General features: G+C 43.6%; 1 protein-coding gene across 14 annotated transcripts in view; it reads right to left on the reverse strand.

The window, feature by feature from the left end:
- Positions 1–24,668, reverse strand: part of LOC139747051 (uncharacterized) — a 1,040,326-nt gene that overhangs the window by 718,256 nt on the left and 297,402 nt on the right. The gene's annotated exons all lie outside the window — the stretch shown is intronic.

Genomic DNA, 24,668 nt, shown 5'->3' on the forward strand with positions numbered 1-24,668 from the left:
CAAAGCTTCAACGTAAATTCATCCCAACCTAAGTTTATCACTTTCTTACCTGAACACGCACACTTCATACATGAGTCCAGTCGCCACATGTCGTATGCTGCTGCTAAATTCTGCAGTGTGGTGTAAACAGTATTGGTCAGGGAGGATATTACAAGGACTTCACAACTCCTGATGAGTCCGGGTGAGGGTGTTTCCCGCGAGCCAAGATGACAGCACAACAAGAGACAACGCTACCACTCAAATACCCGTGCAACACAACCACTAACTCACCAACCCTGCCACACAACCACACTACCACGAGCAGTATGCCACACAACCACACTACCACGAGCAGTGTTGCCACACAACCACACTACCACGCGCAATATGCCACACAACCACAATACCGCACGAAATATTGCCACACAACCAGATCATCGCACACAATACCACCACACACCACAATGTCCCTCTATAACAATACCACGTCACAATACAAAACACAATAATATCACAAGCCGCATGACCCCCCCACACACACACACTAGTAGCATTATCGTACAACATATTGTCATTACCACATAGTATACTGCTGCACTGTACACCTGACTGCCGCTCTGAAACACAAACACATTACCTCATTACCATAATAAGCCTGGCTCTGGGGCAGGAAAACTGATACTTGGTAAAACTATTCGAGACTTTACCGTAGTGAAATGACGTACAATAAAAGGTTACATGACAGAGAAGAATATCGTGTTGGACATTTTAAAGCGACGGGAGGGTTATGAAGGTAATGCACCCCCGGGGCAGTATAAAAAAAAAACTGGGAAAATGACACACACCCGAGTGAAGGCTTATCAGCAGTGGGATAGTCCACTCCCGTAGGTCCATGTCCCGGGAAGATGATGCGTCCCCAGGGTCAGTGACTAGCACACTAGCTCCCACTGACAAAAATGGCCATATCAGTAGCAGTCAAAAGTTACCATACAATGCATGTTGTCAACCTGTGTCAAAAGCTTGTCTTGTCCTATAGCCAGCCATTAATCTGAACACTTTCAGAACATGGACGAAAACAGACAAATCTTTAAAAACACAACACACACACACACACACACACACACACACACACACAACACACACACACACACACACACACACACACACACAAGTGGATTCTCTATTTCCTTTCGGAACCAATTGAATATGAAACCAGAGTATTTACTCAGACTGTAATCACCATATATATATATATATATATATATATATATATATATATATATATATATATTCGCCATTTTCGCCATTTCCCGCATTAGCGAGGTAGCGTTAAGAACAGAGGACTGGACCTTTGAAGGAATATCCTCACCTGACCCCCTTCTCTGTTCCTTCTTTTGAAAAAAAAAAAAAAAACGAGAGGGGAGAATTTCCAGCCCCCCGCTCCCTCCCCTTTTAGTCGCCTTCTACGACACGCAGGGAATACGTGGGAAGTATTCTTTTGTTCCCTATCCCCAGGGATAATATATATATATATATATATATATATATATATATATATATATATATATATATATATATATATATATATATATATACATACATATACGGGGATTTTAACTATAATATATGTCTGAATTTAAGTACTTCCGTTCCATAAGTAAGCAAAATATTTCAAAAGCTTCCCATAAAGAATAACTGAATTTTTCTATGAACTAAATATATTCACCACAAACGAATATATCTTCAAAAGAGTCACAAAAATGAAAGGCTGAATATCTAACGGTGTTCAGTCGACCTTAGTAACGAAAATATGAGTCCGGACGATTGTATATGCGACAGATGCCTGGAAGTGTGTGAAGCATAATGGCTTCCACATCCATCAACACTTGGTAATCTCAACTGCAAAGAAAAATCCATAAACAAAAACGTAAAGAATCAGTAATGAAATACACATTTAAACCCCAGCCAGTCATGCACTCCCCAGTGTGAAAACTTGAGATGACCATGTATAACCCAGCTTAGTTATCAATACATCGCAATGAACAAAGATGAACAGACATGACGGATCCAGTGCAGGTTAGTCTGACACAGTACATCCCTATTACTGTACCATCCACCCTCACTAGTCCAGTTCACAGAAAACAAACACTAGAAATGTGGTAGTGAAACATATGAAATATACGTCACACTTTAGATCTAACCTAATATCTGAGCCATTAACTCGTCTAACATCTGAGCAATTAAACATTCTAACATATGAACCGTTAACTAGTCTAACATCTGAACTATTCATTGGTCTAACATCTGAATCATTACCTAGTCTTAAATCTGAACCATTCCTTAGTTCAGCATCTGAACCATTCAGTAGTCTACGCTAACATTTGTGTCATTCAGTATGTCCTGTACCACAACACTTCGGTAACTGAGCCATCCTCTGACATCGTCCTATTCATACCATCAACAGTTCGGTATCCAGTAATGATGTGTTGCTGCACAGCATCTATAACTCATCATTGCATTTCAAACCCTTATGTGGACCATTGTAGTTCGAGAAATACCTCAGAGTTTAATTCAGCTCACACCTCAGGACTTCTCTGTTCGAATTATTAATTCACCTCGCCTCAAAGATGAAGACTCATCTAGTAATAAACAATCAATTGATTTAAACAACAGATTATTTCAGCTAACTGAAACAGCAATTTCTATAAGAAAACATACCTCGTTACATTCGTAACAATAGTCAAACTTGAACAGGAACTTACTCATAAACCACCAATAATTTCTTGCAGCACTCTAGGTGCTGAAGCAATCACCTGCCCTTCCCTTCCATAATTTCGTCCACACATTAAACGCATGCAGTCACTGCGTAACGTTAAGGGACGCCATTACCAAGAGCTTTGTCTGTACAATGTTTAGAGCGAAGTTCATTTAGTAAGTCTGGTCCCAACTTCCCTCAGACGTGGGTAGGTTCCTTCCTTCTGATGAAGTGTAGCTTTCAACCACCGTTATCTTCAGATCATGTACACTGCCCTCAAATGAAGGTTCCTAAAAACGTTGGTTCCTTTAATGCAATTAATTCCCAAGAAAGTATGGACTTAAGGACGTCTCATTACAACATTATCTCATTCCTTACCTGAACAATTCTTCTGCTGGGCATTGCCTTTTGATAGGCAAATATATCTTCCTCGTTTCCATGTTGCCTGGTTATTTACATAAGTGGTTGGTTCATTACCTGGTACTCTCATGTTTGGTTGGGCCACTACGATATCTATTTACTAGTATTACCGTCTCCTTATTCTTTGTTCTAGTTTGTTTACTTGTTCAGGCGGCATTCATCTTCCCGTTTTCATCAGATTACCAGTTCCGTAATCGAACATAATTTTGAAAGTTGTTAAACTTCCTCTTTCACGTTACAGGTGTCCTTACTTCATGATCACTGCACTCCTTTATGAGGATGTCACCTCAACTGTCTGGTGTTTATCAGCCTTAGTGAACATCAAATCCAATCAGCACAAACTATTGTGAACACAAACCATCGATCTGTCGTCGTCTTCACTCAGTTATCACATTTAATGATCCATTTCTACCCGTGATGCCCACGAGATCATCTTCACACACATTCTTTCCATCCCGTAACTCCGTTGCTAGTCATCTTTTAGCCTGTAACTTCGCCCTCTCACTTATCCCTCCTATGATTACGTGACTCAGCTAGCAAGTTCTTAACCATATACGAGACGGCATCACCCTAGGCTTACTGCTACTCACGAAACCTCCCTTATTTTCAAGCTTATATGTTCAATTATTCATGTCTCGCCTACAAGGCTTTCTTATCCCATGTGTTTCACAAGTTCTTTCCTCACTCTTAACCTTGTAGGTTCTTGCCTCACTCCTAAAGACTTCTTCATTCCCGAATATGTGTCGAGTGGCAATACGAACGCTTGGCTCAGGAGCACCAGGCCGGCCGGTCGTCCCTCTCCACTCAGCAGTATGAGAATATTCGACTCTTTACAATATCCTTACAAGATCATTTTCACATAATCAACTAATGATCACTTGAAAGTGATACATACAATAAATGTATATCAGAGCACTCAAAACCCCTTTACACTGTTGTCGGTGCCTTCCAATGTACTTTCTGCATTGTATATAGGTAGTTTTTATATTGTACGAAATAATATTCATATTATTGTTTTGAATGTTTCTTTAATATTTTACTGTTTCCGCCAGTGATGATGAGCCAATGATATGTCGAAACGTGTGTAGGTATGTATATTTGCGTGTGTGGACGTATCTATATACATGTGTATGGAGGGGGGGTTGGGCCATTTCTTTCGTCTGTTTCCTTGCGCTACCTCGCAAACGCGGGAGACAGCGACAAAGTATAATAAAAAAAATAATATATATATATATATATATATATATATATATATATATATATATATATATATATATATATATATATATATATCATGATGTTTGTAGTTCTCCTCCATCTCTCAATAACATCATCAGCCGTTATCAACAAAGGTGTGATCATTCCATGTTAATTCCACAGACCCAACATGACAATTTGCCATGATAGTTTGTGTTGACATGCTGCAGTTTATCGTTATCAAAACCATCCTCCCTCATCTTGAGCAAACAAACAAACCCAAGTTGTACCACGTGACCTAACGAAATCAATTAAATTTGAATACCCAGGTGACCTTAAACTGGCCTCGCGGGATATCACTCCGCGCACCACTGACCGCGTAACACAGTCTAGGTCTTTTCTTCTTCTTCACAGTAGCAGTTCCGTTAACAAGGCTGTCAGCAGCGTTTCACACATACACCCGTTTTTCCCAGTAGTCCGGATTCCTGGCTGATCCCCAGATTTAGGCCGCCAGACATGTGTTTTTGTCATGTAAAAGTTTGTTGTGGATTTCTTCACCACGCAAATCATATTTGGGTTATTTCTAGAGTAGCTTGGTGGCAAGCGTACCTAAGGGAATCAAGCGTTCACGCCCTTTACCAACGTGCCGGGCCGGGTTGCAGTTGGGGGGTCCAGTTCTGCAAAATTAATTCCCACGAACAATTCATGTAAACATGTGGTGCAGCCCACGTAAATAGGGACGGAGTTAAAGATAACATATACCTGCTGGACAGATATTTCTGACTTCATGCATAGAATTGGCTGTGTTCCCTTTGGAATATTCTTTCATTCAGCAATTTCGAGGATCGGTCAGCCATATTGTATTTCTGTGGCTATATTGGATTACTTGTAGCCCGAGAACTTACCTGGTCGACTCAGACTTTACTTGTGCACGCAGTATGGATCGAACACTCATGACTGCTACCAAGATTTCTGTTACAATTCCTTCTGAAATCACAGTTTCTGTGTCCTATCAAGAAGGCTCTGTGTCCTACCAAGAACCTCAGTTTTTTCTAGTTAATGTGATTTAAAGAATTTCTCATCGGTAGATAGTTTTATATAGATAATATAACACGTCGTGAAGAATATCTTTATTCCGCTGGTCGTATACCATGACAATGACGGCCTTAATGACCTTGGCAATGGATAGGCCTAAAGCCTAAATGACTTGTCAATCTTCATAGAAACAAGATGTTAATTCTGTCGGTCCACTGATGCCTTAGTTTACTCAACTACACCAGAGCAAACCACTCATCAAACAAATAAACAATCTGCAACAAACACCATAATCTGTGAATTAATCTTATGAACAAGTCGTCATAAAGGTAAGCTTAGAACAAAATTCTCTCTCTCTCCCGATCTATCTATCTATCTACATATATATATATATATATATATATATATATATATATATATATATATATATATATATATATACATAAAACACACATACACACAGACACACAGACGAGACATTATAAACGAAGCTGAGGGATATACACTTGTTATCCATGGTATAATTACCAATTGTAGTAGTTGGAAGAATCATCAGAGATACAAATAAGAACAAATTCACGACTAACATCATCTACTGCTATGTTACATGTGAAGTGTTATCAGGTTTGTCTCTTCTGAAACATTTGTATGCCTTGCTTCTCTTAACTCATCAACCTGTGAGTTTCTGATCTTAAACTATCACAAACTGACTTGTTAGGACCCAGTGGTCTGTAGTTATAATTCTCTTGCATTTCCTTGTAATGATACTGGATGAGACAACTTTCCACCTCCGTAACTGGAAACGTAACTGTTAAAACCCATACTGCCTCAGTGGGTTACCTATAATTCTGATCATTATGCTGGGTTTTGTCTGCTTCCTGCGAACATAATGTTGCTGATCATAATGACGAAGATGACTTATTCCTGATGGTAACAATGGTCATGATAATTATGGTGAAGGTAATGATGATAATCATTCAAACGTGATTGAAGAAATAATGATAACTAATTAACCGTCAAAATGACAGTAACTGATGTAATAGCAGTAATGGTGGTGGTGGTGGTAGTAGTAGTAGTAGTAGTAGTAGTAATAATAATAATAATAATAATAATAATAATAATAATAATAATGACAATAATGATCGTGTGTTGGGCAAGTTTTCCCGACCGTCGTCAGCTACAGCGGCGCCTCCGCCTCGGTGGAACTCTTCCTTGACCGCATGTATCCGTGTCTGTCTGTCTGTGCGACAGTTACCAAGCACGGAGGAATGTTCCCCGTGTGCGTGTCTCCAAGCTCATGTTTCTTGTGTGCTTCAGTACGTTATGTGCATGGTGACCCGAGGCCGTCCATATAACGTGAGGAAACCTACAGACAACAAACCCCGCCACCCAGCAGGAACCTCACAACCTCACCACGTTACCCACATCACATCATGCTGGTATACTCTCCGGAAGACCACGTGAACCCAACATTACTACTGAACCTCCATACACGCTCAGCTTCAGTTCACATCTCACCTGCAACTTTAAAGCTTAAACACACAAGTAATTGAATATGTATGTATATATATATATATATATATATATATATATATATATATATATATATATATATATATATATATATATATATAATATAATGGATGTGGCGTGAGGGTGGTGAAGGAAGGCTGACGTCAGACGGTGTTATGAACTTGCGTCAGCCGGAGAGCGCTGCAGCCTGGCCTCACTGCCCGCCTCTGACTGATCCTCTTTAACCCAAGTATAATCTGCTTTCCTTACTGAGAGCCGTCAAGAAAACACAACAACTAAACTGCTCTGTTTTTCTTTTATCGCAACACGACAGACGTGCCAACCCATTACCACAAAACCTTTGTAGAACCCGGGAACCATAAGGTCAAAAGATAAATGCCAAAGGTCAATAACTCACTGAAGTAAAGCAAGTGACATGCCACATACTGATACACACACACACACACACACACACACACCTGGTTCATACTGTTGTATGTGTGTACATACCAACCTATTTGTAGTGTGTGGGGATGGAATTTACGCTCTTGGTACCCCATCTTTTAATCATTCTACACTATCATACTTATATTCATGTATGGTGTCTCCTTCATTATACTTGTTTCCTCCACCAATTTCATACTGTATAAGTACTTCACAACTTTTTCAAAAACCTTTCTTGTTTAATCTTACCTTATATCCTGTGTGTGTGTGTGTGTGTGTGTGTGTGTGTGTGTGTGTGTGTGTGTGTGTGTGTGTGTGTGTGCGTGCGTGCATGCGTGTGTGTGTGTGTGTGTGTGTGTGTGTGTGTGTGTGTGTGTGTGTTTCCCCATACTGGAAGAGAACAACAGAAGCATCTCTACAGAAGACTTCTCGAAACTGGTTGGGAATACCAGTGGTGTGCCAAAGGGCAGGGTCTTGGGACAGTTGTTCTTCGTGATCCATGCCTATAACTTCTTGCAGTGATGGTCTGATGAAAGAATCATACAAGTCAACACCAAGCAAGCGCAGAGCAATGAAAATATGACGCAGTGAAAGACTGCCTCAATATGAATATGATCTGCAAGTAAATAAGTTGCAGGAATCATTGTGTGAAATGGTCTTAGGGTCGACAATGAATCCTATCTTTCGCCAGAGCTCATGTTAAAAATGTGATAAAAAAATCTTAAGGAATCTTTCGTGGCATCAGTATTGTTCATAAGGGTTCCTGCGTCACATTACCAGTCCTCATGAGGGTTCTTGCGTCACATTACCAGTCCTCATGAGGGGTCGTGCGTCACATCACCAGTCCTGAAGAGGGTTCTTGCGTCACATTACCAGTCCTGAAGAGGGTTCTTGCGTCACATTACCAGTCCTGAAGAGGGTTCTTGCGTCACATTACCAGTCCTGAAGAGGGTTCCTGCGTCACATTACCAGTCCTGAAGAGGGTTCCTGCGTCACATTACCAGTCCTGATGAGGATTCCTGCGTCACATTACCAGTCCTGATGAGGATTCCTGCGTCACATTACCAGTCCTGATGAGGATTCCTGCGTCACATTACCAGTCCTGATGAGGATTCCTGCGTCACATTACCAGTCCTGATGAGGATTCCTGCGTCACATTACCAGTCCTGATGAGGATTCCTGCGTCACATTACCAGTCCTGATGAGGATTCCTGCGTCACATTACCAGTCCTGATGAGGATTCCTGCGTCACATTACCAGTCCTGATGAGGATTCCTGCGTCACATTACCAGTCCTGATGAGGATTCCTGCGTCACATTACCAGTCCTGATGAGGATTCCTGCGTCACTTACAGACACCAAAAGTTGTAGGCGGCCCACTCGACACGTCCTTTAACTTGTGAGGCTCCGGTTACCTTGGGAGACGCCGGAGTGTGAAGGTGAGAGGTAAGGCTGGTCCTGGAGGGGGTAAAGGGGCGGGTCGAGTGCCACATGAAGAACAGGGAGAGGAGGGGTCGGGGGGGGGGTGTGAAGAGGTGAAGAGAAACATCTTATGGAGAGAGAGAGAGAGAGAGAGAGAGAGAGAGAGAGAGAGAGAGAGAGAGAGAGAGAGAGAGAGAGAGAGAGAGAGACTACGGACCAACATTGCACGGGCAAAATAATGGTCCTTTCGAAGGCCTTCTAGGATGCAGGAAAATAAATAGGGGAAAATGAATAGTAAAATTACCAAGCTCCAGTGTTTGTAGACCTGACTTTCAAAGGCAGAAACGCTACAGGAAGGAAGAAGGACACACGGAAAGAGAAAGAAAATATATATATATATATATATATATATATATATATATATATATATATATATATATATATATATATATATATATTCACAAATTTATTTTTCGAAAGAAAGAGGAGGCATGACAGGGTCAGCCCTGAGTGGCCGGTCATCACATACAAAGGAAGGGACCAAGCCTTGGTGGAAGGGACACATACAGACAGGTCATAAGAGCAGCGGAATTGGGTCAGTGGGTGTAGGGAAGGAGAGGCTGGGAAGAGACAGACCATTCTGGGGGAAGTGTGGGAAAGAGTGAGGAGGAAGGAGAGGGCAGCAGACGGGGAGGAAGAGAGAGGGTGAGGTGAGAAGGACAGAAGGGAGAGGGAGCGAAGGTTATACCTTGAAGGCACCCCAATCCCACCCCACCCCCACCCCCAACACATAAAATTACCATATGCTGATAACTTTTCTCCGTTCGCTTCTTCTGATATGCAAATAGAGCTAATTAAGGCCAACACAGGTGATAAACGAGGGATGGGGGTCGTCACGCCTCTTAATGTTCTCCCAATATAGACTTTTAACACGCCATTAGATAGAGATGATTATGGTGTGGCAAATTTTACACCAGGGGACCATTAGAGCCCCAGACCTGTCTGTAATATCATGTAAACATCATCAAAGGAGAGAGAATATTCCCATGAGTCGTGATCCTTCTTTCGGTATTCTGAGAAGCTAACCACTTCAGCACCACGGTATGATCTATGACCATGACCCTTGCGTATCATGGCTTAGCCTTTTCCCTATCCCTTAAGAGTTAATTCAAAGGCCGGGTCATAAACCCATGGGTCGCACTGTCATGTTCAAGGCTTGTTCCGTCGTACTTAGGGGTCTTAACGTGGTGGTCAAGGGTAGTAACGTTGTGTTCAAGGATCATGCCGTCCTGCTCAAGAAGTAAGACAGCACTACATATAACAGTAGTGAGGTCTCGTGGATAGGAAGTGGTTGGGTGGAGCTGCAACTGACGACTGCCTGGTCGAGCCATGTAATGTGTCTCACTTCCCATCAGTCGTGTCATTAAGTCTGCTGAAAACCGCACCTGACTCATCAACCTAAAGATCCGAGACCCAAGACAAAAGGCACATTCCGACCCCATCTCAGACCCTGACTCATGAATGTACGGATTTCAAGATGGCATATCAAAGCCCATCGTCAGTTTCATACTCGGATACACACATGGCTCGGATTCTCTCTATCTAAACAGAGTGTGCGGGTTTTCCTCTACCTACACAATATCCGTCCAAATGGAGGAAAATGAGGGGGCGGGTTGGAGGGTGGCTGGAGGGCCAGACCACCACAAGAAAAACGCATATTTCATCTCAGTTTCAGTATAAGAAGCTGATGACCTTCTCTTTAACTTGCTGCGTTCTCTTCTGAGGATCCCATATACGCTTACTGCCCTCAGGATGTGAGACTGAGAAAGGGAAGAGAGAGGACAGGAGGCGACAGGCACGTACCTACGTGGCAGGAACCACAAGACACGACAAGAAAGGCAGAGAAGAAGCGGAGGAAGGCGGGGCGAGAGAGCGGGGTAAAAGTGGGTGGCAGGAAGTCAATAATGATGCTGCTTAATGACCATCATATCACCGCCAAGCCTCAAATATTTCCCCACCCTTAATGAACAAATAGATTAAGTCGAAAAAAAATCATAAACTATATGTAAAGTAATCCAGATGTGTCGAGACCGGTGGTCCGCAAGGCGGTCTTATCAATACGAGACAAAAGAACGAAAAAAAAAAAAAAAGAAAACTCGCTCAGCGCCTGACAAATATATCCGCACACCACCAAACATATTTACAACGGCTACAATCTCATCCTAACACAAAACACCTTGATTAAATTCGTGGAAGACGTCGTGTGTGTGTGTGTGTGTGTGTGTGTGTGTGTGCAGCACTTTCTTTCATATCTTTTCGATATAGTTTCATAATTTGGGAAAGTGCGAGTGTGGGCTGCGACACAGACAAATGTAAACTCTCAACGTTCTTGTGTGGCACAGAGGTCTCAGGCGGCGGCACTTAAGTTTCTTACGCACATTTTTTTTCATTTTTCTTTATTATACAAAAAACAAACAATTACGAATCTTGTATCCACTGTGAATCTTTAATGGTGTAAACTAACAACACATCATCACATTACCTCAAATTGTAAACTTTTGTTCTATACAAAGGGTGGTGTAAATACGTGGTAAACCACCTAAGGTATGTATTACACAGGTTACATACTACGACTCTCGGCCTCCAGTGTACATAACGATCTAGACTTTTAGGTCTTTTTCTCATATCTCAAAAAAATGATAATTAAAACAAATCTTGTACATACGACGAAGAACATATGTAGATTTCTGGTTCAGTAGACAGATGGGAAACTACAATGTGTTGCATGGCAGGTTGTTGGCGATCCTCCAAGACGAGTCGCCTGCTGATACCAACCTATGATGACTAAACTCACAGTAAGTCTGTTGTTTCATCTTACAAAGGAGACATCTAGATACCACGTATGCTAACACATCATGTAAATATTGACTGGTTATCATACACATGAGACACAATCGACAATTAACACATTTTGCACCTAAACTATTTTGTTGTCATTCTATACAAATAATAAATGTAACAAATCGTCATAGTTCAAGAAGGAAGCAAGAAATATTGCTAGAGGATGATAATGATCCGCCAGCCGGTACTCAGCCTCAGCTGGTATGCCCCAGAAAATTCATATGAATAAATAAGATGCCGGTATACGGCACTTGGACGCCGCTGCCAGGCGCACAAACCCCCGCTAAAGCTCAGAGGCTTCGATGCTTGTATTTACTGACTAAATAACTACCTCGCTCTGCGATCCTTCGCCAATTTACGCTCGCCAATAAAACAAATGTTTCCAAATTTTTACGGAGTTACTGACTAGAATTACAGGGCGAAAACAGCGCTCTAATACCCGCTTAATGTGGCTTTCTCGCCGGCTGTGGTGGGTGGGAATGGTGATGGAAAAATTAAGGCAAGTGTTGGTCATCTCGTTACTTTAACATCCTTCCATGGGCTGCAACTATACATGACGTTTATGGCCTTCCTAACAGGCAACCATTATGACAAAACTAAAGGCACAATAGGTCCAGAATAACCAGCACCGCTTTGTTACTCAGTAAAAAGTTAAAGAGAAACACACGAGGGGAGTGGCAGGAGAAGTTCCCGAGCCACACACACAACAGTAAACACCCGGGAATAACGTTCCTAACATGATGATCAAATTCCGTACATTATCTCATGCCACATTTACTGGTAAATAATGTACGTGCGAGCAATCAGTTCAGGTCTCCCCAGCGAGGAAGTTACAGAAAACAGATGATGAAGCAGAATGTCTTACCTTGTGGCAGCATTATTTAACGATATTACGGCCGTGATGAAGGTATCAGGTGCACACTCCAGGAGGCCAGGCACCACGTGTCCCAGAGACCAGAAGGTTCGTTACTTCCATTAGCGTGACACATACAACACCTGCCTCACCCTCACACAGCACCACACCATACAAGACCACTCTATTGTACAAGTTTCTGACCACATACTGCCGTGTGTACAGCAGAGCGGGGTCATACTAAGCGCACAACCAATCTATCGCGTCGGAGACATGTTGTGGGCCGGTTCTGAACATTCCCCAGCAAAAATGTTTGACTCATATTTACACAGACTTCCCACTAAAGCGCAGCCCCTGTAGGCTTCCGCTGTTTTACGGTGAAGAATGATATAGTCGCACCCAGGCCTCAGGTATTTCCTGCTTCGGTTAGAGTTGTGATTCCCAACCTGGAAGTCATGATATGTTCCTGGTCAGCCTAAGAAAAGTATAACGTTATCCGAGAGTCCAGCGGCTGACACGTTACACAAAATACTATCTTGCATATGAACTGTCTTCTGCGTCGACCTGTTCCTCATCAACATTCTCCTTACATCGTTCACCCTAGAAATGTACAGCGTGTGATTCCATACCCTGCCTGGCCTGGTCACCATACACTATACCAGGTACACGTGTGGTGAGCTGCCTTTGGTACCACCGGGGTAAAGTGTGGTAAGCTTCCCCAGCAGTACAATGATAAGCTACCCCAACAGTACAGTAAATATGGACGCAATTATAATTCTAATAATTTAATGCGTAAAACATAAATTAACATTATATATTCGATTTAATTACGACGCTGTCACTTGATATGCATAACAACGCGTGAAGAATAATCTAACCAGTAATGTTTATACATCCGTGGTGAGTGTGACCAGGCGCGTTACACAACTACATGGTCTTACCAAACACATGTTACTATTATCTCTAGCCCACACAAACAACGGAAGAAACAACAGACAACCAGTACAACATGTACACATCAGTGTTCAAACGTGAACAAATACTGAACACAAATATCATACAATAATTTTATAGTGAAGTCACCGGTGCAAGACATCAGCGACTCGAGACTTCCCAAGTCAGTTGTAGGAACGGCTGACGTGCGACGTGTGGTCGTGCCTGAGGGTGGGATGCTGGGGCAATCTGCCCAGGTCAGCTGGGCCGCTGACGGAGCAACGTGAAATGTCAACAGCTCTTTAACACACAACTATGCTACTACCTGCGTGTGTATGTATGCGTTAGTAGAGATGTATTTGAGTAGGGTCCACGTTTGCACCACGAAAAAGGTATCAACACTCATCATACCAGTGTATTCGTAAGAGGTAATGGAAGTCTACCTCACGTGCAGCCAGTCATCAGTACACAATGTCAGGTTATATCACATACTAACACAATGGACCTGATCTGGCCTAACGTAACCTTCCATTCTTTAGTGATCGCTGCAGGTGCCATACATCCCTTCTTAACACGATGAATCCTGTGATAACATTTTCTACGATACTGGTATTGACAAGGTGCTTTGCTGCACCAACACACACACACACACACGCACACACACGCACACACACACACACACACACACACACACACACAAACGCGCGCGCGCGTTGAGTGTTGTGATAGTATACTAGAAGGGTGAAGGTACTGGCGCCAGGTGTAGTACGTGTACCGCAGTCTACACCTGTACAGTACAGTACAGTCTGCATCACTATAACCTTGCAAGCATTTCCCAGTAAGTATTCTCCCCCCCCCCCCCCCAGCCCCGCGCCCCTGGCACGACGTCTCTTCCAGAGTTGTGTGCACTGATTGGCTCTCCAGGATAAGGTCAATAGCAACATCATCAAAACAATGGGACGTAGCGTTGTAAACATGGGTTAAACGCCCTATATCCCATCCTTTGTTGTGCAATCCCTGTCAAAATTTCGTTTTCTTTCCTTAATATTAACCGGTCTTCTAGAGATTTTTGCGTGTGTGTGTGTGTGTGTGTGTGTGTGTGTGTGTGTGTGTGTGTGTGTGTGTGTGTGTGTGTGTGTGTGTGTGTGTGTGTGTGTGTGTGCGCTGGAGCGTGTTGCACGGTCCACACGCTCACTCCCATATTTCAAAAGCTCTAACATCTGTACTGAGGGTTAAGGTCAGAGTTCATCGTCCCCTCTACATCTGAGAGGTGGTGTTTTCCGCCAGAGCGTAGCAGAACGTTAGCCAGCACTCCGGTTCGATAACAGTAACAGGAACGAGTTTTATGGAAGGCCGCTCCAGGAGTCTGGCACAATAGTTGACGGTTGGAGCGGTGGTGGGTGGGCGGGGCCCGCCCGTCTGCCCACGCCCAAGCTCCCGGTAACCTGATCCTACGTCTGCATCTGACTCTGAGACGCACCCAGCTGAGCCATCATACATACATCACATGCAACAGCTTGACTCTCTCATATGTTCCTCGACCAGTTTTTCTCCCGTTGATCTCTTACTGTTGACAATTACCTTCATTCGCCAATCCTTTATAATAAATTCATGTGGTTGAAATGGATATACAATACAAATTTTCTTTCTTTTTATGTCTAATTACTTGTCTTCCTTCACGAGGGCGTCGAGGCTGCCATCCCAGTATTACCTCTCCTCTATCGTCTGTCTCTCTCCCTCTAACTTTCTGTCCTCCTGATTTTGATATCACTCAAAGCCATTATTGATTTCTGCCTCATTTCTTATTCATTTATTCAAGAGCTGATGCACTTAGCATAAGCTTCACCTTCACTGCTTATACTACAACATTTTTGTTCATCCATTATATCAAGAGGCGACAGTTGCCTTCCCAACTTGACATTTCTTGCTGACACAAGACCGTGAAATGCCAGCAATTCCATTTCATTCCATTAAAAGGGGTCGTGCCCAAGTTCCCACCAACCTCCCTCCCCGCTCCCTACTCTCCCTTTAACATTTTCTTCCTTCCGCTATCTCCTTTCCATTAACCAAACCCTACCATAACGGAGCAGATGAAAATCTTTTTCAATAAAGCATAGCTAATCTTCTATGGAATGCTCGCCTTCTTTTTATGAGGGAAAAATATATAATTTCTTCCGTTACTAAATCAGCCTTGCCCCATAACCCACTTCAACACACACCCGGAAAGGCCTACTCCTCTCTAACACCCGCCCACTGAGGCCCAATTCCCTCCCCAACACAAACCCAGGGGCAGGAGCCTTCTCTCAGTCGCCCCTCCAGCCCACATTTTCTTTTTCCATTATGCACACTCTTCCAGTTCATGTTCCTTGGATTTTCAATCTCAGAAGCGGAATGTTATCATCAACTGGCTATGAATATGAATTTCACGCAATGTGTGTGTGTGTGTGTGTGTGTGTGTGTGTGTGTGTGTGTGTGTGTGTGTGTGTACCTACTATCGGAGTGGAGTCTGCACAGAGCCAGAGGACTGTGTCCATCAAGTACAAAGGTAAGACTACCGGAGCACATGGGAAGTAAGTGTGTGTACATACCCCAGTCTGACCGTCGACATATCTGGGTGTACATGTTGAACGCACAAACGTTGCCATGGCAGCAACTTGCTACATTGCACATTATAGCAGATACTTGTTTTATCATTCCAAGCTGGACCGTAGACTGAGGTGCGGGGATAGAGGCCATCTCGGATGACGTCAAGACTCTGCGGCTGGATAACATGTCATGTGTAGCGGAGGCAGAGCCGTGTGCAGGGTAACTCCCACAGTTAAGTATACACGTACGGTAAGTATGCTCAGCTTGGCGGATGTCGGCTCAGTTGTCCCACCTGTCCGAGTTACAGTCGCTGAGAGTGGAACACATGATGATGATACAAACAAGTAATACAGACATGTTTGTACCCAATACAATAGTTTCAGCAAATTTCCTTTCGTGAGGCTGACGTCATGCAGAAACTCCGGATACTACATTAGATTTAACGGTCAGACTACTGCCTGGCCTCCATAAACAAACTTAAGCTGTCATAATGACATTCTTATCGTCCTTCCAGGTTTACCCACACGTTCCCAGACCACACTTCTGCTATGTTAACCTCTCCAAGAGGCAAGACCCACCGGTATCATGTCTTATCCTACGTGCTAGGTCATCGGTCAGGTCATCGTACCCGAAGTCTGTATCGTAATAGTCAAGTTACCTAGTATTTCTAGAAAAAACTCAAAGTTCAGGTGAATACAAAGACTAAGAAATTCATACAACGTTATGATTGAAAGGCGGGATCTCCTGCTGTCAACGATAAACATGCAATGGCAGGACTGGTCGTGTGACTGATAACAGATGATGTGGTTCATGAAGCCTGCGCCAAATCCCCTCACGACACCTGGTGTGTTTCATGAGGCTAGGACCACATCCCTCACGACACCTGGTGTGTTTATGAGGCTAGGACCACATCCCTCACGACAGCTGGTGTGTTTATGAGGCTAGGACCACATCCCTCACGACACCTGGTGTGTTTATGAGGCTAGGACCACATCCCTCACGACAGATGGTGTGTTTATGAGGCTAGGACCACATCCCTCACGACAGCTGGTGTGTTTATGAGGCTAGGACCACATCCCTCACGACAGCTGGTGTGTTTCATGAGGCTAGGACCACATCCCTCACGACACCTGGTGTGTTCATGAGGCTAGGACCACATCCCTCACGACAGCTGGTGTGTTTCATGAGGCTAGGACCACATCCCTCACGACACCTGGTGTGTTTATGAGGCTAGGACCACATCCCTCACGACAGCTGGTGTGTTTATGAGGCTAGGACCACATCCCTCACGACACCTGGTGTGTTTATGAGGCTAGGACCACATCCCTCACGACACCTGGTGTGTTTATGAGGCTAGGACCACATCCCTCACGACAGCTGGTGTGTTTATGAGGCTAGGACCACATCCCTCACGACACCTGGTGTGTTTATGAGGCTAGGACCACATCCCTCACGACAGCTGGTGTGATTCATGAGGCTAGGACCACATCCCTCACGACACCTGGTGTGATTCATGAGGATAGCACCAGATCCCAACATGGCAGCTGGTATTGTTCATTTGGCTGGGACCACATCCCTGACGACACTTGGTATCTTGAGACACATCCCCTTTGTCTACTCCTCACGTGTGAATGTTACTGCAGAATATTATCATTATCATCATCATCATCACTATAACACGAGGGCTTCAAGTATTATCATCATCATCATCATTACTATAACACCAGGGCTTCAAGTATTATCATCATCATCACTATAACACCAGGGCTTCAAGTATTATTATCATCATCATCATCATCACTATAACACGAGGCCTTCAAGTATTATCATCATCATCATCACTATAACACCAGGGCTTCAAGTATTATCATCATCATCATCATCATCATCACTATAATACGAGGGCTTCAAGTATTATCATCATCATCATCATCACTATAACACCAGGGCTTCAAGTATTTTCAAAGATTTATCTCCATCACCTTCAGTGTGAGGTACAGTGTTACGTGCATGTGTATCTGCCTCTTCCTCCCTCCCTTCCTATACTCACAATGAACGTCGACCTCATTCATTACACCACAAATTACATATGAAATCAATGAGGCAGTTATTGTGAGAAGCAGCAGTGAGGAGGGGAGGGAGGCCTGAGTCAACACCACCTTAGTTATATTGGTGTGACCTCGGCTGCCGCGCTCTATGCATGTAATTACACCTGACAAATGACTTCCTTGCTCTGTGCACTCCCAGCCAGAACACGAAGAACGCAAGAGCCCAGAATCCCTCTTCTACTTTAAAGGAGAATACAATAATGAAACTGGGTAAGACACATGTGTTTCCCATCGGATATTCAACCTCAACTGTGATTTGGTGACTTAAATCTAACCATAAACTGACTAGGGAATGTTTCATTCCCTGACAAAACAAGTCAATAGAAGACACATCAAACTACTGCTGGGTTGTGGGCCACGGGGAGCCCTCACAACACCAGGCTGTGGCAACAGTGATGGCACAACAGGCCCCCACCACTAGGTTCTCACCGCATCATCAGTGGACAACAATTGTAAAGGAAATAATCAGCCGGAGGCTCACACGACACCATTCCTGAAACCAGCTGCAGGCACTGCCTCCCAAATCACAGGGGTCATGCGCATTCTCTGGGATGAAGTAAAATATTGGAACCACCATGACCAAAGCAAATAGTAATAATCAGGCTTATAACCTATGATAATCAGAGCAGGAGGAAATCAGTGACAATATTGTTAATAATTCACTCAAAATAACAATTCTCGTTTCACTCTGGCAACTTAAAGAGCAAATTCTAACACCAATACTTTCCATAAAACTTCCATCACTTACCAAGAACATAACCCTGGTCTTCGACAACACACACAGATTTTCCATTATAATTTCTTGGGTGAATATGTAGGTCACTCCAGCACTGCAGCTTCTACAGCCACTTCGTTGAAGAACTTTGTTGAGCTCCACAACCCTGGTGAACCCGCCACCACCCGTCACACAACAGTCATGTCGGCCTTAATAAACAAACAGGGTTTGTTTACATTACTGACCAAGGCCACTACGCTGCAGTATTATTACATGTCTCCATCTACAATGAATCTATAAATCTCTCAACCCATCACGCAATCTGTCTTCTCTCTCTGACCTATAAACTCATAAATACTAAGCTCATTTCATTTCCTCAGTTTACTAAGTAGTTCCAGTACTACAATAATCCTAACAGTGCTCACACCGCACACGTCAACCGCCCTGCTCTGATTGAATTTCTTTTCCGCTGACAAGTAATGAAGGAATTCTTTGAGGCTTTCCTCTCGTCGTTTGTCTATACCCAGACAGAAATCGAGGAGTGTTTCAGGCTCAGAACACAGGCGTCCGATCGAACCTATACCCTAGTGTCCAGTGGTGAATAAAATATGAGGATCGTGTTAAGTCAACTACCTGCCGAAGTGTACAGACATACGCTAAAAATTTCCCATTGTGACTTTTATCGTTTGTCACAGAAGTTGCCAGAGAGAGACATTTGAAACAAAGCAACACTTCCTTCCCCCAACCAGCCAAAACGTAACAGCAGAAATGAAGGGTCAACATGAAGGGTGTGTGAACAGGATTATGTGTATTTGATGAGAGTGAGGCCAGAGTGTGGTGCGTGACGCAGGCGTCTGAGACCTTTCAGTAACGTCACCTGAGACTGTAAGGTCATGATGTCTACCATGTCTGACCCACAGACAAGGCGCCCCTCAACCCCACACTGGAACAAATGTTGACTTCCCTTTTCCTTCCAAGAGCAAAACTCCTGTAAGTCACCCCACGACCTGCGGTGACCCGCCACACTACCTGGGACCTCACGTCCGCTGTTGACTGTTACCAACAGTCTCCAGGGAGCCAGGACCTGGCTGGCTGGGGCCACAGTGGTCGGCTGGTGCGCTTAGTTCCGGAGGGCAGCACGAATGGCGGGGCGGAGGGTCCCCCCACGGCACCAGGTGACGCACGCCACACCTTACTTCCTATTAACCTACATTCCCCGATCCAATACCCAGCCAGCAGTAGCAGGAGAACAAGCAGAACAGGAGAGAGAGAGAGAGAGAGAGAGAGAGAGAGAGAGAGAGAGAGAGAGAGAGAGAGAGAGAGAGAGAGAGAGAGAGGAGTCATAACATATCTCCCTAAAAAGCCAGAGAGACTTGCCAGTAATGTTCACAGGCAAAGGCTGCTCAAGAAACAGTATTGTAGTGAGTGGACGGAACTGTGGGACCCAACACCTGCTGTACTTCCATCTGACTGACGTTATGATGGCCCGGGGCTCTGGCACCCGTGTGGTCAGGACAAGTTTATGCCGTCCTCACACCCTCATACTGAGGGCATCATCATCATCACCCTCATACTGAGGGCATCATCATCATCACCCTCATAACTTTCCTCTAAAATGGAACTTCATGCTGCCAATATGTGTGTGTGTGTGTGTGTGTGTCTGTGTGTGTGTTACGGGGAGGGAGTCTTACACTCGTGTTGCTCTGATTCATAGCCTTCTCTTTATGTACCACATCTATATTAATATATATATATATATATATATATATATATATATATATATATATATATATATATATATATTTTTTTTTTTTTATACTATTCGCCATTTCCCGCGATAGCGAGGTAGCGTTAAGAACAGAGGACTGGGCCTTTGAGGGAATATCCTCACCTGGCCCTCTTCTCTGTTCCTTCTTTTGGAAAAAAAAAAAAAAAAAAAAATGAAACACGATAAGTTCCCAAGTGCACTTTCGTGTAATAATCATATCATCAAGGGAGACGCAAGAGAGAAATATAACAGTCAGTTGATAAGAAACGAAGAGACGTAGCTAGGACGCCATCTGGCAAACATGCGACTGTCCAAGACAGACAACGAGCGTATCACAAACTTGTTATGTGGACAAGAAGGTGAATTGCTTACAAATCTTATCAACCATAAAGTTATCCAATTTGTATAGACCTTCACTAAAATTTTTCATATATATATATATATATATATATATATATATATATATATATATATATATATATATATATACACATACATTAATTCATTTATTCAACTATTTTCATTTATTATACTTAGTCGCAAAGGAAAAGGACGAAAGAATGGCCCAACCCACCCACGCATACACACACACACACACACACACACACACACACACACACACACACACACACACACACATACTTCCCTTAGTGGCCCCGTAAGAACGTTTCCCAGGCACAGTGAGAGAAGGAAAGAAAGACTTGCCATTAGTCAAGTCTGGAACATTTACATTGCCGCAGAGAAAGGCCTCATTCCCCACACAAGTGGCTCCCTCATGGAGCGACGCACAGCAATTCTCTCTTATAATGACCCGACCAGAGCCTGACACGGCCGGAATGTATAACTATGGAGAGCAAGGTACCGCACTCTCAAAACCAAATGGCAGTGCAAGGAATTTCACATTATGGAAACCATATACAAATTCATTTATCGTGGTTCTAGCAACATGAGAGAGAGAGAGAGAGAGAGAGAGAGAGAGAGAGAGAGAGAGAGAGAGAGAGAGAGAGAGAGAGAGAGAGAGAGAGAGAGAGAGAGAGAGCACCCTAAATCATGCATATCTCCATTTATATATATATATATATATATATATATATATATATATATATATATATATATATATATATATATATATATACAACAGATGAAGAGAGACAGCCCTGGTTATCAATAATACCAAAAGCTGAACAACAAAAACATGGATCGTTGCCGTCAGAATAAGTACAGCTGGCTCATACTTCCCCAGATTTATATACTAACAATTTTTTCGATCCATCTCCCATGGCGTCCGCCCTAATAACCGTATGGAATGTCACAGTCCAGAAACAGTGTAGACAGGAACAATTCCTCAGCTTACACCAGTCACAGTCACACATGGATGGAGACTCACAGTGTAGACCAGTGCCACGTAACACCACAGGTAAACTAACCATGAGTGCCTCATTAACTGACCTGTGTAGCATCCCTCATAACAGTAGGTGAAAACAATACGTACAGGAAGAACTCTCGCAACGGTTGTAACAAACACGTGTACAATACACTGATGTACTCACCCGTCCTGGGTTGTGTTGCTGTCACACCTCCACCTTCATCACTCACCTGGAAACAAAATACATCAGTATAAGCGGGTGCTGCCCGAAACAGTAATACCGTACAGTTTCATGCCACATACGTACATCTTAATGTTATTTACAACAAGTAAGACACACTCTTAACAACGCGACAGAGGATGTGGTCGGAGGAGGCCAGGTTGGTCTGCTACAGGAGGAGGGAATGTGGATGAAAAGTATCATGACCGCCATCATAAATCTTGTACCTGCTCGTCGCGTCGCCCCCAGGACCCCATAGAAGGACAGGCCTCAACACTGTGGCAGGGTCAGGCAAGACTCTGCTTGTGGCAACAGTGCTTCTTTACCTACGGCAAAGTTTGGAAAAACTTTTAAGACTATTACGATTTTCAAGACTTCATATAGTGTCCTTGATGTCCTTCACCTGTGAGGACTGGGAAGTTGATTATACAGGTAACTAAGTAGGTGACACGAAGCCAACACTGCCAGTATGTATGGTGCACAAACATGTACTAACATACATACACACAAACAAACATGTACTAACATACATACACACAAACAAACAGGTACTAACATACATACACACAAACAAACATGTACTAACATACACACAAACAAACATGTACTAATATACACAGAAACAAATATATACAAAGAAACACACAATATACAGGTAGACACACAAAAACAACTGATTTTCCTAATCCAATAATGATGATTATGTAATGTGCTGACTCACTGTGCACCCCTACCCGAAGTGACTAACGAACATAAAACGGTTCGCCCATTACCAGTAGGTCCAGCCAACACGTTACACACTAGAATGAAATAAACACAAGAGGAGTATGAAGCAGGTGGCGAGGGTTTATATTTCTATATCAAACACTTGAAAGTCAACTGGGAGATGTAGTAAACAAACTTATGTTCACTACTGAGACGCACTTTACTGACAAGTGTTGACCTCATGGTAAGTCATAACCACCACAGTTGACCTCCTATAATGACCACCACAGGGATCATGACCCCCACACATCACCACCCGCCCCGGCCAGGACTGACACCTTAGGCTCCTGATTAACCTTTTCCATAAAAAAAGAGGAAAAAAGTCAGGACTGATAAATCTCTCTCTCTCTCTCTCTCTCTCTCTCTCTCTCTCTCTCTCTCTCTCTCTCTCTCTCTCTCTCTCTCTCTCCCAAATATGAGGGCACGTCGCTCATGTGGTGGAGAGTAGTAGCACGAAGAGTGGGTCGGTAGAGGCAGAGTACCTGTGCAAGCGGGAAATTACACATATGAGAGGAAGGTCCCTTGACAAGACAAGGGGTGAGGCCGTGAGAGCTGTCCTGAGCCGCGGCTGATGAAACACTGGATAAAAGCAGATCCAATCACGAGAACTTACGATTTGCGACTGATTATGTGGCAGTGACGGTGACAGGGAGATGATGGGACACAGGGAGAGGGAGAGCAGATGGGACGGAGGTGGTACAGAGAGTGGACAGGACGGAGGAGGTGAATTGACAGAACAGATGGGATGGAGAGGTGATGGAACAGAAGAGGACGGAGAGTGGATGAAACGATGGGAAGATAATGGAATGGAGGGAAATTGGGAGACTTACACGGAGGAGGTGGAGGGGATGATGGAATGGAAGGTGAGACGAGGTGGCCACACAAGGAAGAGTGAGGCAATGGTATACAAGAGGTAAGGTAAGGTAGTACTGGGAGCTTTGTTTAGTGACAAAGCTGCCCTAGGAGGCAGTGAGTAGCTGGATCCTGGTGTAGTGAGATGGGAGGATAGCACAGGCCATGTGGGGCGAAGAAGCCTGCCGGACACACTGCCCCACACCTGTCATGCACAGGTGACGGAAATGCATGAAAACCAAATATGAAATGAATCTCTGCCGAGATATACGAGGAGGCATTTTGTGGGTGGTTAGGGCCTCGTAAATATTTTACACTTGCCCCATGGGAGGGAATCAATGCCAGCTAACTCTAGTAATTTGTTTATATTTTCCGAGGATCGCAGGTGAACCCAGGCTCCTGTGTCTGTACGTGCGAGCCACATCCCTGCCAGGAACGAGGATCCTACATGATTAATCGACTGAGTACGTCGATACGAACCCTAGGTATCATGGTCAAGGTTCACATCGTTGTGCTCAAGCAGAGCAAGTCCCGGGAGTGACGCCAAGTTTACATATTTAAATTCTAAGTATCTTCAAACGCCACTAAGGGGCGACGAGTTATCCACAACCAAACACTCCATCACAGTCATCACTAACACGACGCACGACAGATCATTCCCTTGTCCAGTAGAACTGTGAGTGTCTGCCTCTCTAACATGATGTTACTCTCACGTGTACAGATGATCACTTGCTAAACAACCACGATAAGATGATCAAATGTACATGGAAAAAGTGCGTTGCTTAACACGTTTCCAGACCAAAGAATCTACTCTTTAAGGCCGAGTGTAATTACCTAT

Source organism: Panulirus ornatus, chromosome 67 (genome assembly GCF_036320965.1).
Source record: "Panulirus ornatus isolate Po-2019 chromosome 67, ASM3632096v1, whole genome shotgun sequence".
In the NCBI taxonomy this organism is placed as follows: domain Eukaryota; kingdom Metazoa; phylum Arthropoda; class Malacostraca; order Decapoda; family Palinuridae; genus Panulirus; species Panulirus ornatus.